Source organism: Phoca vitulina, unplaced genomic scaffold (assembly GCF_004348235.1).
Source record: "Phoca vitulina isolate PV1807 unplaced genomic scaffold, GSC_HSeal_1.0 scaffold85, whole genome shotgun sequence".
Classification (NCBI taxonomy): Eukaryota; Metazoa; Chordata; class Mammalia; order Carnivora; family Phocidae; genus Phoca; species Phoca vitulina.
Genome location: NW_022589788.1, coordinates 2031389 through 2047470, shown reverse-complemented (window position 1 = coordinate 2047470; position 16082 = coordinate 2031389). Strand labels below are relative to the sequence as shown.

At 41.6% G+C, this 16082-nt stretch overlaps 2 protein-coding genes across 3 annotated transcripts in view; one reads left to right on the top strand and one right to left on the bottom strand.

Moving 5' to 3' along the window:
- MFSD10 (major facilitator superfamily domain containing 10) overlaps positions 1 to 16082 on the top strand; it is a 631579-nt gene that overhangs the window by 584760 nt on the left and 30737 nt on the right. The window lies entirely within an intron of this gene.
- GRK4 (G protein-coupled receptor kinase 4) overlaps positions 1 to 16082 on the bottom strand; it is a 94242-nt gene that overhangs the window by 74007 nt on the left and 4153 nt on the right. Inside the window, exon 1 of one of the 2 annotated variants that reach the window (XM_032395606.1) lies at positions 4652 to 5181. The exons of the other annotated variant lie outside the window; for it this stretch is intronic. The gene's annotated coding sequence lies outside the window, so the exon portion shown is untranslated. Of the gene's footprint in view, positions 1 to 4651; positions 5182 to 16082 lie in introns of those variants that run through there. 2 annotated transcript variants of the gene reach the window in all.

The window sequence follows — 16082 nt, the reverse complement described above, 5'->3', positions numbered from 1 at the left end:
AGCTACGTATTTTACTCTCTGTGACTCCCTACAACTGTGTTGATGGACACATAGAAGCAGGTGAGTCAAAGGCCATCCCACAGTTTAAAAGCCCCATTCAAACTAGCCATGATGGCCTTCACACTGATGGATCTTTAAAGGATGAAAACTTTAACTTGCTTATGTATTTATTGCCTTGTACTTAACTCTCTGATAACAGAGAACTTTCATAACACAAATCTGTTCTAAAAAATTTTACAATTATTTCAATATAGTTGACTTCTTTTACAATCACGTATTTTATTTTATTTAGATTAAGAACCCCTACTCTAGAGGTTGTTAACAAGAATGGTGTGCCACTGGGGCGAATCGGTGGCTCAGTCGGTTAAGCAGCTGCCTTTGGCTCAGGTCATGATCTGGAGTCCTGGGATCATGAGCCCCATGTCAGGCTCCCTGCTCAGAGGGGAGTCTGCTTCTCCCTCTGCCCTTCACCCTGCCCGTGCTCTCTCTCTCAAATAAATAAAATCTTAAAAAAAAAAAAAAATGGTGTGCTACTACATACATCACTCTACAATTTGATTTTTTCCACACAGTTTAGTCCATTTTGACACAGATTGTTCTGTCCCAGCCAGGCTCCCTTCCGCTCCTCTCTCCCCACCCCCACCCCCAGTTTCACGTTTCATGACCCAAAACACTCTTCCTCAGCAAAGCTAGATCCCTTATTTCCTCAGGTCTTTGCTCCTGGCCACCCAACATGAGCTTTCATGTCCTACCTCCATGCCTAACCCTTAGCACCCCCCTTCTCTGCTTTATTATCTTTTCTTGACCCTTATCACTGTCCACTATACAATCTATTTCACGTATCCTGTTGAGGACCTGTCTCCCCATGAGAATAGAAACTCCTTGAAGAGAGGGGTTTATCTGTGTTAATCACAGCTGTAACCTCGATAGCTAGATGAGTGGCTGGCATAAAATAGACATTCAATAACTATTTGGTGAATGAGTGAATGAATGAATTTAATTACTATATAGTAATCTACTATATAAATAGTCTATTTATCTACTTCTTATTGATGGTCATTTAATGTTTTTGGTTTCCAGTATTACAAATAATGTTACAGCAAACATTCTTACGAATGTCTCTTTTACCACCATTTCTGCAGAGTATATGCCTAGAAGACTTCTTGACCTGGGTGTATGATTTTTTTCAACATTAATGGATACTGTTTAATTGTTCTCCAAAATGGTTGTGTATTACGATTACTTAAAATACAGTAATACCCTTGATAGCCACTCAGAGTTACTTTTCATATGTAACATAAATTTGTTGAATCAAAACGGAGACAACTTCTCTTCCTTCAGTTTATTTTATTTTTTTAAAGATTTTATTTATTTGACAGAGAGAGACAAAGCGAGAGAGGGAACACAAGCAGGGGGAGTGGGAGAGGGAGAAGCAGGCTTCCCACTGAGCAGGGAGCCCGATGCCGGGCTCGATCCCAGGACCCCGGGATCATGACCTGAGCCGAAGGCAGACGCTTAACCAACTCAGCCACCCAGGCGCCCCTCTTTCTTCAATTTAGAATAACTTTAGTCAGAAGAGCTCCACAAAGAGCAGAGGCTGAGACTAAGCCAAATAAACCTAGTTCACTTGCCTCTTTTTTTTTTAAGATTTTATTTATTTGACAGAGAGAGAGCTAGCAAGAGCAGGAACACAAGCAAGGGGAGTGGGAGAGGGAGAAGCCGGCTTCCTGCTAAGCAGGGAGCCCGATGTGGGACTCGATCCCAGGACTCTGGGATCATGACCTGAGCTGAAGGCAGACGCCTAACGACTGAGCCACCCAGGCGCCCTTGCTTCCATACTCTTAACTGCATTGTCCATATGTGGCTTTACTTACATTCAAGTCTCTTCATCTTGTCTTGCTCACTGACAGCCCTTTTCCCTCATATCTCCCAAGAGTAATCTTTTTCCAAGCATTTATCTAAAATGCCTGGGAAGAGGAAGAAAGGGATTAGCAAAGACACAGGCCCAGTGCTCCTGATGCAGAAGAGCCAGCAAGGTAGATGGGCCTCCCCCAAGGAAGGTCACAGGCCAGGGCAGCAGGTGCTGCAGAGCCTTGGCCTCTGGCCCCAAGCCAGAGTACAGGGCGATGATAGGTCACTTCCCAGATCCACAGACTGGCAGGGAAGCAGCATACCCTGCCAGGCTAGGTTCTCCCTGTGTGCATGAGAAAGGCTGATCACAGGGTATCCAGTGACTAAATCGGAGCAAAGCTGTAAACAGAAATGGAGCTAGCATCTCCTATGTCATTTTCTTAGGGAAGTTCCCTAATTCAGACTTCTACTGAGTCATATTGGCTCACCAATTTATATGAGCTCAAGTTAATGAAATTTTAGTGTACTTGACTTATCTTAAAGTCTTCAGAAGAAAAACAGTGTTTCAGGAAAACACTGCATTGTATCCATCCAGCACAACCTTCCAGGTTATCAGATTCTAGCCTTCCTTGTCTTTGACCTATTGTGCAGCTTTCTGTAAATTGTGGGTGACAGGAACACATGCAAGCTGTTTTGTCTGGTAGTTTCCATGGACTTCTCTTCCCTCTGTAGAAAAATCAGTTTGCCCAGATTTGCAATTCAATTCCTTTACTCATATAAATGTGAGCCTTTTGACTTCATTTGAACTGTTTAGAACATTTGCCTGGTTCCCTACGTGAGTAAAACAAAACACATGTTCATTTTCATGTGATCTGTGTGAGCGTAATTTTATCTTTCTCTGGCAATTATCTTAAGATGCCTTACTCCTAGTCAAGCTCCATCCATGGGACCTGTAGTGATGTCCGCTCTTTCATTTCTGATATTATTTATTTGTGTCTTTTTTTCTTCTTTGTCTGGCTAGGGCTTACAGATTTATTAACCTTTTCAAAGAATCAGATTTTCGTTTTGTTGATTTCCTGCCTTTAGTTTCACAGATTTCTACTCTAATTTTTATTACTTGGGCATCTGGGTGGCTCAGCTGGTTAAGTGTCTGCCTTTGGCTCAGGTCATGATCCCAGGATCCCAGGATCAAGCCCCGTGTCAGGCTCCCTGCTCAGCGGGAAGTCTGCTTCTCCCTCTCCCTCTGCCTGTCCCCATCTCCCACCGCTGGTGCTCGCCCTGTCTCCCATAAATAAATAAAAAATAATAAATAAATAAATAAATAAATAAATAAATAAAATCTTTTTTAAAAGTGTGTTGTCCCCAGTTATTTGGGTGATTTTCCAGCTGTCTTTCTGTTATGATTTCTAGTGTAATTCCACTGTGGTCTGAGAGCAGACATTACATGATTTCTATTCTTTTAAATTTGTCACAGTGTGTTTTATGGCCCAGAATGTGGACCATCTTAGAGAATGTTCCAATGTGACCTTGAGAAGAATGTGTAGTGTATTCATCAATTTCTCCTTGCAGTTCTTGACCTACATATTCTGCCTATATGTAGTTAGGCACATACACATTAAGGATTGCTACATATTCTTGCACAATTGACCCTTTTGTCATTATGTAATACCCCTCTTTATCCTTGATAACTTTCTTTGCTCCGAAGTTTAAACTGTGTGAAATTAACATAGGTGCGCCTACTGCCTTTGATTGGTGGCAGCATGGAATACCTTTCTCCATCCCTTTATTTTTAATCTATGTGTATTTTTATATTTAAAGTGGATTTCCTACATTAAGATCCAGTAACATGTAGTTGGGTCTTATTTTTCTATCCACTCTGACAATCTCTTTTGATTGGTGCACTTAAGACCATTGATGTTTGAAGTGATTACTGATATACAATACAGGCATACCTCAGAGACATTGTGGGTTTAGTTCCAGATCACTGCAATAAAGCAAATGTCACAAAAAGGAATACAAATGAAATTTTTGGTTTCCCAGCGCATATAAAAGTTATGTCTACACTATGCTGTACTCTGTTCACCACGCAATAGCATTATGCCTAAAAAACAATGTATATACCTTAATTTTAAGATTGCTAAAAATGCTAACCATCATCTGAACTTTCAGTAAGTCATAATCACTGATCACACATCACTGTAACAATATAATAATTTAAAAGTTTGAAATATTATAAGAATTACCAAAATGTGATGGAGACATAAAGAGAAAAAATGCTGTTGGAAAAACAGCACCAAAAGACTTGACACAGGTTGCCACAAACTTTCAATTTGTAAAATGTGCAGTATCTGTCAAGCACAATAAAACAAGGTAGGTCTGTAGTTGGATGAATGTCTACCATATTTTTATTATTATTTGTTGCCCTTGTCTTGTTCTTATTGTTGTCTTCCATGCCTTTTTTTGCCATTTGTGGTTTTGATCATTTTATAGGATTCTATTTTCACATTTTTCTTAGCCTATCAATTATACTTCTTTTTAAACTGTTTTTAGTGGCACCCTAGAGTTAGCAATATACATTTATAACTAATCCAAGTCCCCTTTCAAAGACAATTACACCACTTCACAGGTAGTACGAGTACCTTATAGATAACAAAATATTCCTAATTCCCCCTCCTATCCCTTGTATCATTGCTGTCATTCATTTCACTTATACATAAGCGTATCCTTTTTATATATGTGTGAATGTATATATCTGTTATCTGACAGCTATTAGATTAAGAAAAACAAGTCTTCATTTTACCTTCACGTATTCATTCTCCAATGCTCTTCCTTTATGTAGATCCAAGTTTCTGAATATATAATTTTCTTTCTCTCTGAACAACTTCTTTTAACGTTTCTTGCAAGGCAGATCTACTGGCAACAAATTCCCTCAGTTTCTGTTTGTCTGAGAAAGTCTTCATTTCTTCTCACTTTTGGAGGAAATTTCCAGGATGCAGAATTCTAGATTGGTGGGTTTTTCTCCCAATACTTTGTATGTTTCACTCCCCTATCTACTTCCTTGCATGGGTTCTGAGAAGAAATCAGATATAATTCTTACCTTTGGTCCTGTATAGGTAAAATGTTTTTATCTGTGGCTTCTTTCAAGATTTTTTATCTTTGATTTCCTGAAGTTTGAAGAAGATATTCATGTCATTCCTTTTTTTTTTTTTTTTCCTAAGATTTTATTTACTTGCGAGAGAGGGCGGGGAGAGCAAGCGAGCGAGCATTAGCTGGGGGGAGAAGCAGAGGGAGAGGGAGAAGCAGGCTCCCCACCAAGCAGGGAGCCCAATGCAGGGCTTGGTCCCAGGACCCCAGGATCATGACCTGAACTGAAGGCAGATGCTTAACTGACTGAGCCACCCAGGCGCTCCTCCTGGGTGTCATTCTTTTGACATTTATCCTGTTTCATGTTTTCTGAGCTTCATCTGTGGCTTGATGTCTGACATTAATTGGGGGAAAGTCTCCATATTATTATTTCAAATATTTCATCTGTTCCTTTCTCTCTTTCTGCTCCTCCTGGCATCCCCATTACATGTATGTTATGCCTTTTATGGATGTGCCACAGTTTTTGGATATTCTGTTGTGATTTTTTTCAGTCTTTTTTCTCCTTGCTTTTCAGTTTTAGAAATTCTCAGTCATATCCTCAAGCCCAGAGATTCTTTCCTCAGCCCTGTCCAGTCAGTTAATAAGGCCATCAAAGGAATTCATTTGTTTTTGTTTTGGTTCTGCTTAACTCTAGCATTTCTTTTGATTTTTCCTTAGAATTACCATCTCTCTGCTTACATTATCCATCTGCTTTTTGCATGTTGTCTAACTTTTTCCATTAAAGCCCTTAGGATACTAATCACAGTTGTTAAAAATTCCTGGTCTGATAATTCCAACATTCTTCCTTTTACTCTGTTTGGTCTGGGAGGCCATAACAAGGGTCTGGAGCAGAGGGCTGACACCTCAATTTAAATTTTAATAGGATCACTCTGGCTGGTGTGTTGAGAACAGACTGTAGGGTCAGAAAGGCAGAAGCTGAGACCAAGTATCAGCCAACTGTGGTCTTCCAGGCGAGAGAGGTTGACGGCTTGAGCCATGCTGAAGGTGGTGAGAGGTCAGATTCTTTGCATTTTGAAGGGAGATCTGAAAATATTTTCCCAAGGACTGGATGTGGGATATAAGGAATTAAAAGTCAACTGTAAGATTTTTGGCTTGAGTATTCACTAAGATGCAGAAGGAAAAAATTGGGGCAGGGTGAGTGTTAAGGGTTAGTTTTGACTCTGTGTGTGTGTGTGCGTGCATGCAGATGAGGTTTCCAAGTAGCAATGTCAAGTGGGCAAGTGGAGAATGAGCTGCAGGTCAATGGAAAGGTCCAGTCTGCAGATCTGAGAGACAGCAGCTTGCCTCAAACCATGTTACTGGATAAGAGCACAAGGGAGTGAGACTCCATGGACTGAGCCTTGGGAGCATTTCAATATGAAGAGGTCTAGCAAACAAGTGGCAACCAATCAAGCAGTCTGAGAAGGACAAGCCCTGAAACCGCAGAAAACCATGGAGGGTGCTGGTCTAGAAGGACATACTGACTGAGGTGACTCCCATGATGAGCTAGTCATGTGCAGCCCACACGTGTAATAGCATTAGGACTAAGAACTGACCGTGGTGATCCCGACAAGGATGGTTTTAGTGAAGTGGTGGAGGTGAGAGCTTAGAACCCAGCACGTAATTCACTCAGTACTTGTTTAAAGAGTGAATGACACACACTCAATAGCGCACACACACCGTGTAACTGCAAACACCCACATTTCACTAAACACAGCAGTGCACACACATACCATGACCCACCTTAGTAAACTATCACTACAAAAGACCCCCTCTGAAGAACGTCACAAGGTGAAGGAGAGAGAGAAGAATGGGATCCTCTCCACCGGTGTCTCTGTCACCCTGGACTGCTATAACAAAATACCATAGTCTGGGTGACCTAACAACAAACACTTATTTGTCAGAGTTCTGGAGGCTTGAAATTCCGGCAGATTGGGTGACTGGTGAGGGCCCTTCCTGGTTTGTAGATGGCTATCTTCCATTATGTCCTCCTGGGCCTTTCCCTGCTACATGCACTTGAACACAGAGATCGTGTGCCTCTCCTTCTTTTTATAAGGACATTAATTCCATCATGAGGGCCCACCCTTATAACCTAATGTAACCATAATTACCTTTCAAAGGCCCTACCTCCAAATACCATCACACTGGTGATTAGAGCTTCAATAATTAAATTGGGAGAGGACACAAATATTCACTTCATAGCAGGTTTTTTTTTTTTTCCATAGCAGCAGGCTTGGGGCACACATGCTAGTGAACCGGAGCAGCCAATCCTGCCCCTCAGTAAGCTGTCCTTGATTCCAAAAGTCTCCATTGACACATCACAGCAAAGTCTAGCTCCAATTTTCTGAGCTGTCCCATCCAGGTGCAGTCAGTCTCAAGATGAGTTGAGTGGTGCTCACCATACCACGTCAAGACAGGAAGACCAGTGGGGAAGAAATCGGGCAAGAAAAGGAAGAGCACCCAAATTTGGTCATGTGACCATAGCCTTTATCAATGTGGTTGGCACGGCCCAGGCTATTTACACAGAAGACCCTCCACAGATCCTAAAACCTGAGCAGGGCAAAAACAAGAGGCACAGTCCACTAGGGCAGTATATTGTGTCCCAAAAAGTAGACAGTGATGTGGGGCCACAGCATTTGAAGGCCCAAAGGTTTGAAGGTGCCCCTCTATAGGCTGCCTTTATCTATTTTAAAGGTATGGGTTGAATTATGGGTTGAATTTGTTATGGGTTAAATTTGTACCTCCTCAAAAAAGATAAGAGTCCTAACCCTCAGCTAACCCCACCCTTCAGAATATGATCTTATTTGGAGACAGGGTCTTTATGGAGGTAATCAAGTTAAAATGAGATCATTCAGGTAGCTCCTAATCCAATGTGACTAGTGTCCTTAAAAAGGGGGACATCTGGGAGCACCCGGTGGCTTAGTCAGTTAAGTGTCTGACTTGATTTCGGCTCAGGTCACGATCTCAGGCTCATGGGACCGAGCCCTGCGTCAGGCCCCGAGCTCAGTGCGGAGTCTGCTTGTCCCTCTCCCTCTGCTCCTCCCCCGCCCCGCTCACTCTCTCTCTTTCAAATACATAAAATCTTTTTTTTTTTTTTAAAGGGGGGGGATCTGAACACAGGCACACAGGAACGTCATGTGAAGACAGAAGCAGAGATCAGGATGGTGCACCTACAAGCCAAGGAACACCAAAGATGCCAGTGAACCCCCAGAAGCTGGGACACAGGCCTGGAACAGGTCCTCCCTCACAGCCTCAGAAGGAATTAGCCCTGCCGACATCTTGATCTCAGACTTCTGGTCTCCAAAACTGGCAGAGAATAAATGTTTGTTGTTTGAGACACTTAGTTGTGGTACTCTGATTACCACAGCCCCAGCACACTAATCCAGTACCATTTCTGTCCTTTCTTCTTCCTGTTCTTCCTTCCAAGTATCTTTTCCTTGCATTTCGGGCTACTTCTGCTTCTGATCCAGACATAACCGGAGTGCCCATTTCCATCTTTACTCATTCATTAACTCATCAAACATTCATTGAGCACCTACTATAGGCCACAATATTATACAAATGACCTCAGAGAGCCATATAAAGGGCTCAGTGAAGCACCGACTGTCCTATGGCAAATGAAGCAAGCCAAGCCGGCAACACGTGCTATCTTAAACAAGTACTCAGTACTTGTTTAAAGAGTGAATGACACACACTTTTGAAGCAAGTTTGAAGAACCAGACAGATCATTCTGTTTTGAGGTCAAATGTATCAAAGCATAAACTGTAATGAGACTACTAATTTATATTTTGCATAGCAATTAATTATATACTTATTGGATAGTGAATACTATTAGCAAATTAGTCTTTATAGCCATGACATAAATATTAATGACTTTGCACGCATATATGCAAAACACCTCATGTTTCTACAGAAGAGTAACTTAAGAAAGACCTAATTCCAGTGTTCTTCTGTGTCTCAGAATAAGGTCACAATTGAGGCACATGGGTGGCTCAGTCTAAGCATCTGACTCTTGGCTTCGGCTCAAGTCATGATCTCAGGGTCCTGAGATCGACCCCTGCTTCAAGTCCCGCGTAGTGTCGGGCTTCCTGCTCAGCGAAGAGTCTGCTTCTCCCCTCCCCCCTGCCCCTTCACCCACTCATGCACTCTCTCTCTAAAATAAACAAACCTTTAAAAAAAAAAAAGAAGAAAGCCAAAATTATGTCCACTGCCACCATTTTCCTTCAAAGCTAACTATTACCTAATTTCAGTCATTACATAAAATGTGACCCAAAAATATTTTAGAGTATGGGTTGCACAAATAATTTTCCTACAAATTAGCATAAAGTCACTAAATCCAATTTTTGGTTCACTGAGCAAGAAAGAAAAAAAGATTAGAGCCATCATATACTTTATGAAAAAGCCAAACCAAACTGGTTGCTAATAAACTGACTGGTTTATAACTGTTCAAACCAGCAGTAACACAATGATGGTAACAGAATCTAGACATCATTACGTGAGGATGGGTTCACCCTTTGTTGGTTACCATTATACAAATTACTCCAAAAGTCTAACAGGTAAGAAGAAATACAAGTAAAAAGAAATACTTCATAACTTTTCCTAGAAAACTTGGTCGGGATGCCTGGGTGGCTCAGTCAGTTGAGCGTCTGCCTTCAGCTCAGGTCATGATCGCAGGGTCCTGCTTTATATATTTCAAATACTCAAATGTTAGCTATCATGATTATATAAGACTATCAAGCCAAGAGAAAGAAGGAGAAAAAAAATAAATGTAGAAAAAAGGGTAGCAAAATACATACCAAAAAAGTCACATAAAATGTAAATAGGGACTAAAACTTAAATAATAAAAAATGAGATTATTAGACTGGATAAACCATCAAAATCCAGCTACATATTGTTTACGAGAGACAGCTGAAGCCTTCAAAAACACACCAAAAGGCTGGGGTGGGGAAAACAGCACAAATTAGCAAAAAAAAAAAAAAAGGCAGGTATAATAATAGACATGTCTGATGAAAATACAACTTAAGGTAAATGCAAATGCACTGGTGGGGACAGAGATGCACCTTACATAATAAAAAAAATAATAATAATAACCCATCAAGAAGATACTGAAATCATTAACTAGTAAATACTTAACAGTGTCTTGGAAATAAAAATCAACCAAATCAGGGAAAACAAATTTGAAAAATCCACGGCCTTAGTGAGAGACATCAAGACTTTATCATAAACTGATTAATCAAGCAGACAAAAAGCAATAAAAATAGAGGCTATTTATATAGTAACAGTAGCAAGCTTGAGCTAATGGATGATCATACAGGGTCTTACCTAGCAAATAAAAAACACACACTCTTCCTAAGAACAGTTAAACATTTATAAAAATTGACCATGTACCAGCTTACAAAGTATATTTCAACAAATACCAAAATACTGATATCATGAAGACCATGTCCTCTGATCATATATAATTAAATCACCAACAATAAAAAAGATCATTTAAAAAGGTGCCATGAGTTTACAATTTCTTAAAAATCACACTCAAATAATCAAGGCTTAACAAAGAAATCACAATGATAATCATTAAACATAAATGAAATGAAAAAAACCACATGAAGAAACTTGTAGGCTGCTGTTAACCCAATACTTAAAAGTTAGAGTCTTAAATTTATTTTAAAACAAGAAAGTTTAAAAAGTATGGGTTAAGCATTCAACTTGAGTAGCTAGAGGCAAATCAAAATAAAGAACACAATACAAGCAGTAATTAGTAAAACAGAAGGTAAACATAATAGAGAAGAGCATATGAAACCAAAGACTGGTTCATTGAAAAGATTAACAAAAATCTTTTGCAAGCCTAACAAAAATAAAAGACGCATACAAATAATATTCTAAATTAAAAAGATCACAGTTGCAGTTGTAAAAATAGAAAGTGTTACAAATAACATTTATGCCAAATAAATTTGAAAGCTTAGATGAAAATAATTTTCTCAGCAAACATAAATTACCAAACCTAACTCAAGAAGAAACAGTCCTGAATATCACAGTAAGTATTAAACTAAATTGATAATAAAAAGAAACCATCCCTACCCCTGCTTCCAAGTCAGGAGGGTCAAGGTGGGGGCAGGGGGAGACTCCAGGCTCGGGCAGTTTCATGGGCAAGGTTTACCAAATCTTTAAGGAATAAAGAGGCCCTATCTTATAAAGTTTTTTTCCTTAAAAAAATACTTTCAACAGACACAATTTTCACAATAATATTCACCAATCTTAATATTATCACTCAGTGAAATGTTGCAAATGTATATACACCCACATAATTACCAGCTGGATCAATCAATACACTTTTTTTTTTAAATTTTTTAAAAAGATTTTATTTATTTGAGAGAGAGAGCACAGAGGGAGAGTGAGAGGGAGATACAGACTCCCCGCTAAGCAGAGAGCCCGATGTGGGGCTCGATCCCAGGACCCGGAGATCATGACCTGAACTGAAGGCAGACACTTAACCGACTGAGCCACCCAGGTGCCCCAATACACATTATCATCACCCCAGAAAGTTCCTTCCTGCCTCTTTGGTGTCAATCCCTCCCTTCTTCAAGGCAATTACCATTCCAATTTGTATTATCATGGATTAATTTCACTTCGTATCACTGGAATCACAGAGGATTGCTCTCTCTTCTGATTTTTTCCTTGACATAATGCTCCTGAGACTCGTCCGTGCTCTTGCACGCATCAGGAGCTCTTTCTTTTTACTGCCGCAGAGCATTACACACACCAGTATTTCTTTATCCATCCTCTCATTGAGGAGCGTTTGGGTTGTTTCCAGTCTGACACTATTATGAATAAAGCCGCTGTAAACATTCTCGAACGAGACGTTATGTGGACATGTGCACACTGAACTGGGTGTATCTGGAAGGAGAATCACTGGGTCATAGGGTAGGTGTGTGTTTATCAGAAACGGTCAGGTTCTCCAGTTGTGCACTCCAACAAGCAATGTGTGAGAGTTCTAGCTGCAGCTGCTCCACGTCTTCGCTAACACTTATTGCCAAGGAATGCAGGCGGCCTCCAGAAGCCGGAAAGGGCCAGAAAATGGACTCCCCCATAGAACCTCCAAAATGAATTACAATTGTAATAGCACTCCAACTGGTCTGAAGGGCGAACTCGCTTCACGCTTACTCACTCTTGGCTTGCTGACCTAACTCCCTTGGTCTGTAGCAGAACCAACCCCTTAAGATTTGCAGACCACTAGCCTTCAGGAGTAAAGGACCAAACTTTCCCAGAAGACGAGGCCTGACCACATTCAAACACAGCTGCCCCTGATGCCAGCGAGTGTGTTCAGGGTCTCGCTGACACTGGGCTCACCGCCTGAGCGCCTGCTTCTCTTGCATGTAGCCCCCTCTCTTCTCCCATGCCTTCCCCTCTAAAACCCTCCAGCTTGGCCTGGACAGGGAAGATGGTCTTTGAGACGTCTGTCCACTTGCCTTCCAGGTTGCCGGCTTCCTGACTAAAGCAACTCTCCTTTCTCACTGTCACTTGTCTCTAGAGTACTGATTTTTGAGCAGCAAGCAGACAAACCTGAGCTCAGAACCCGTTCTTTGTCTGGTAACATTCTCCCCAGAAGCTCCAGAAAGGAACACAGCCCTTCTGACATCTTTTTTTTTTTTTTTTTTTTTTAAAGATTTTATTTATTTATTTGACAGAGACAGCGAGAGAGGGAACACAAGCAGGGGAGTGGGAGAGGGAGAAGCAGGCTTCCAGCTGAGCAGGGAGCCCGATGCGGGGCTCGATCCCAGGACCCTGGGATCATGACCTGAGCTGAAGGCAGATGCTTAACGACTGAGCCACCCAGGCACCCCAGTGACATCTTGATTTTAGCTTACCCAGACCCATTTCAGACTTCTGACCTCCAGAACTGCAACATAACAATCTGTGTTATTTTAAGCCATTTAGTTTGTGGTAGCTTGTTACAGCAGCAATAGGAAAACTAAATACAGCAAGTGGGAGAATGGGAGATCTGTGCAATGTATACTTAGTATCCATATTACATAAAAAACTGCTATAAATCAATAAGATACTCTGTCCTCATTGTGCAGAAGATATGGCAAGCAATTCACAAAGAGGAAAGATGAATCACCCTCATTATGAAAAGATGTTCAGTCTCCCTGGTAATTAGGAAAATGCAAATTAAAACAGTGTTATATAGACTGATTTGTATCCCACCACCCCACCCTCACCCCCAAATTCCATGCTAAAGCCCTAACCCCCAATGTAACTATAGTTGGAGATAGGGCCTTCAAGGAGGTAACTAAGGTTAAATGAGGTCAGCCAGCTAGGGCTCTAATCTGACAGGTGTACTCATAAGAGGAGGAGTCACCAGAAAATCTGTTTCTCAGCATAAACACAGAGGAAAGGCTATGGGAGGACGCAGGGAGAAGGCAGTCTTATACAACCCAGGAAGAGAGTCCTCACCAGAAATCAACCATGGTGGTACTTTGACCTTGGATTCCTAGCCTTCAGAACTGTAAAAACAAAACAAAACAAAAACAAAAAAACAAAAAACCCCCAAGCATTTCTGTTCTTTAAAACACCCAGTCCAGGGGCGCCTGAGTGGCTCAGTTGTTAAGCGTGTGCCTTCAGCTCAGGTCATGATCCCAGGGTCCTGGGATCGAGCCCCACATCGGGCTCACTGCTCAGCATGAAGCTTGCTTCTCCCTCTCCCACTCCCCCTGCTTGTGTTCCCTCTCTCACTCTCTCTCTGTATAAGTAAGTAAGTAAATAAATAAATAAATAAATAAATTTTAAAAAACACCCAGTCTGTGTTATTTTGTTATGGCAGCCCAAGCTGACTAATATAAACAGTAAAATAATACCCCATGCCCTTTGGGAGCAAACGTCTTAGAGTCTGAGAATTCCAATAATTTTTTAAGTTATAAAGATAACCAATACAGGAATTTAGAACAGTGATGTAACTACATGAATGAGGGAGAAAGAAGACGGAGGAACTGGTTTAGAGGAGCTATGTCCTCATCCAACAGCACAAAGTTAATAGAAGCCTAAACTGACAAGCACTATTCTTCAGAAATGCAACATTAACCACCAGAATAACTAAAACAGAAACCATGAAAAGAATCAACTGGCTGCACCTGAGGGGAGTGGGGTCTTTGTCTGCTCCTGCTGCTATAACAAAATACCATACATGGGGGGTGGGTTATATACAACACTTCTCACAGTTCTAGAGACGGGAAGTCCATGATCAAGGTGCACAGACTCAGCATCTGGTGAATGCCTGCTTCCTGGTTCACGGATGGCTGTCTTCTCACTGAGTCCTCATATGGTGCAAGGGGCCAGGGAGCTCTTTGGGTTATCTTTTCTAAGGGCACTATCCCTTGTATGAGGGCTCTACCTTCATGACCTAAGCACCTCCAAATACCATCACAGTGGGGATTAGGTTTCAACATGTGAATTGGTGGGAGGTGGGGGGGTGGGGGAGGGATAATCATTCAGTCTAGAGGAGGAGGAGTATGAGGAAGGCTAGAGCTTTCTGTCAGAAGTCCTTCTATTCTCTGATTTTTAAAATTATGGATTCTTTGGAAATTTTTTTTAAATTAGTAGAACAGAACCAGTCAAGAATTCTGTTCCTAGCTCGATGAAGGGACATGAGGAGGCTGTCCTTTTGAGAACATGCTGTGTTTAACCCAATGAAGCACCTGAAGGAAAGAACACGAGCATGGTAGGCAAATGTAATAAAAACAGGGAACAGAGAGGCTCCAAGTCCCTTCCTTCCAGAACCAGTGACATCAGGAAGGCCTTGCCCCATCGCCACTTTACCATCACTTTCAGCTCTGGTATGGACTCCCAGTGTAACTCTGAACAACACTGTTGGCTCTGTAATTCTCGTGGCTCAAACACAGACACTGTCTCCAAATGTCTCCTTGTCAGATGCGAATCCAGCGGCCCTACCTTCCCTGCCACGTCCCAACTTCTGTCAACCGTGCTTCACGTTGTCCAACCAGCCGAAGAGCGACATTCCCACATCTAGAAAGCTAATTTCATGCCAGAAGCTAAAGACAAAACATCAACCCATTTCCATTAAAAGCAGCAAACTGAGGAAGTCTTTCAACAGACAGCATTACATGATTGGTTAGATCATGTGTCTGGGGCCAGGCCTGAACCCTGATGCTCCCATTTACTAGTGATGTGACCTTGAGCAAGTCACTTCTCCTTCCCTCCCTCATCTGTGAAAGGGAATAATAACACCTGCCCCTAGAGGTCGGGGGAGGGGGGGAACACCACCAGTAGCCTTGTTGACCTGGCAAACTTAGTGCACACAAATGCTCACAAAAAGGATCTAGGATTACCCTGCAAACACTCAAGCACAATGTCTCTCCCAGAAGTGAGACAAATTAGCACAGCAGTAAGGGGGCAACCAAGGTGGTATTCCCATGTGGTCTTTGAACTAGGAACTCTCGTTCAATTTGGTAAAAACAAATAGTTCCCATTCTTAAAAAAACCCAAAAAAGAAAAAAACAAAAACACATGTGCCTGGCCTTTTGCTAACATCATAACTAGTTATAGTTGATCCTGCTGTCTTTGCTAGTGATGAGCATGTAAATACTGAGAGGGGAACTAGAGCTTGCCTTGCAGATATAATTACATTTTAATACTGATTTAATAAAAACAAATATTAAATTCAAAATGAAATAAAAAGCACTCACTACTGACATTCTAAAGTTGAATAAAATCTCAGTTTTTGTTCCCTATTTCCAGACCACTAGTCTAAAAAGACAGCTTAGTTTGAAACCTTAATTTCTGGTTATCATCGGTATTGAAAGAATTCCTGAGATGTGCTCTTTTGTCCTCAGTCACAGGTGGCATTTGAGAGCATATACTGGGTGCTACCACAGGGCTAGTGGTGACACAGAAGGGAGACCCGGAGCTGCCTCAAGTCAGCCCAGTGCGGTAACAGCTCATCCTGGGCACAAAAGATGGAACGAGCAAGCCTCCGGCAGGAGTGTCAAAGTTCTGGGAAAGACACTCGAGCTGGAACACGGAGGAGGAACAGGACTTCAGCAGGCGGGAAGGCATGAAGGGGTGTAATACAGATGGCCAAGGAAAGCAGAGCA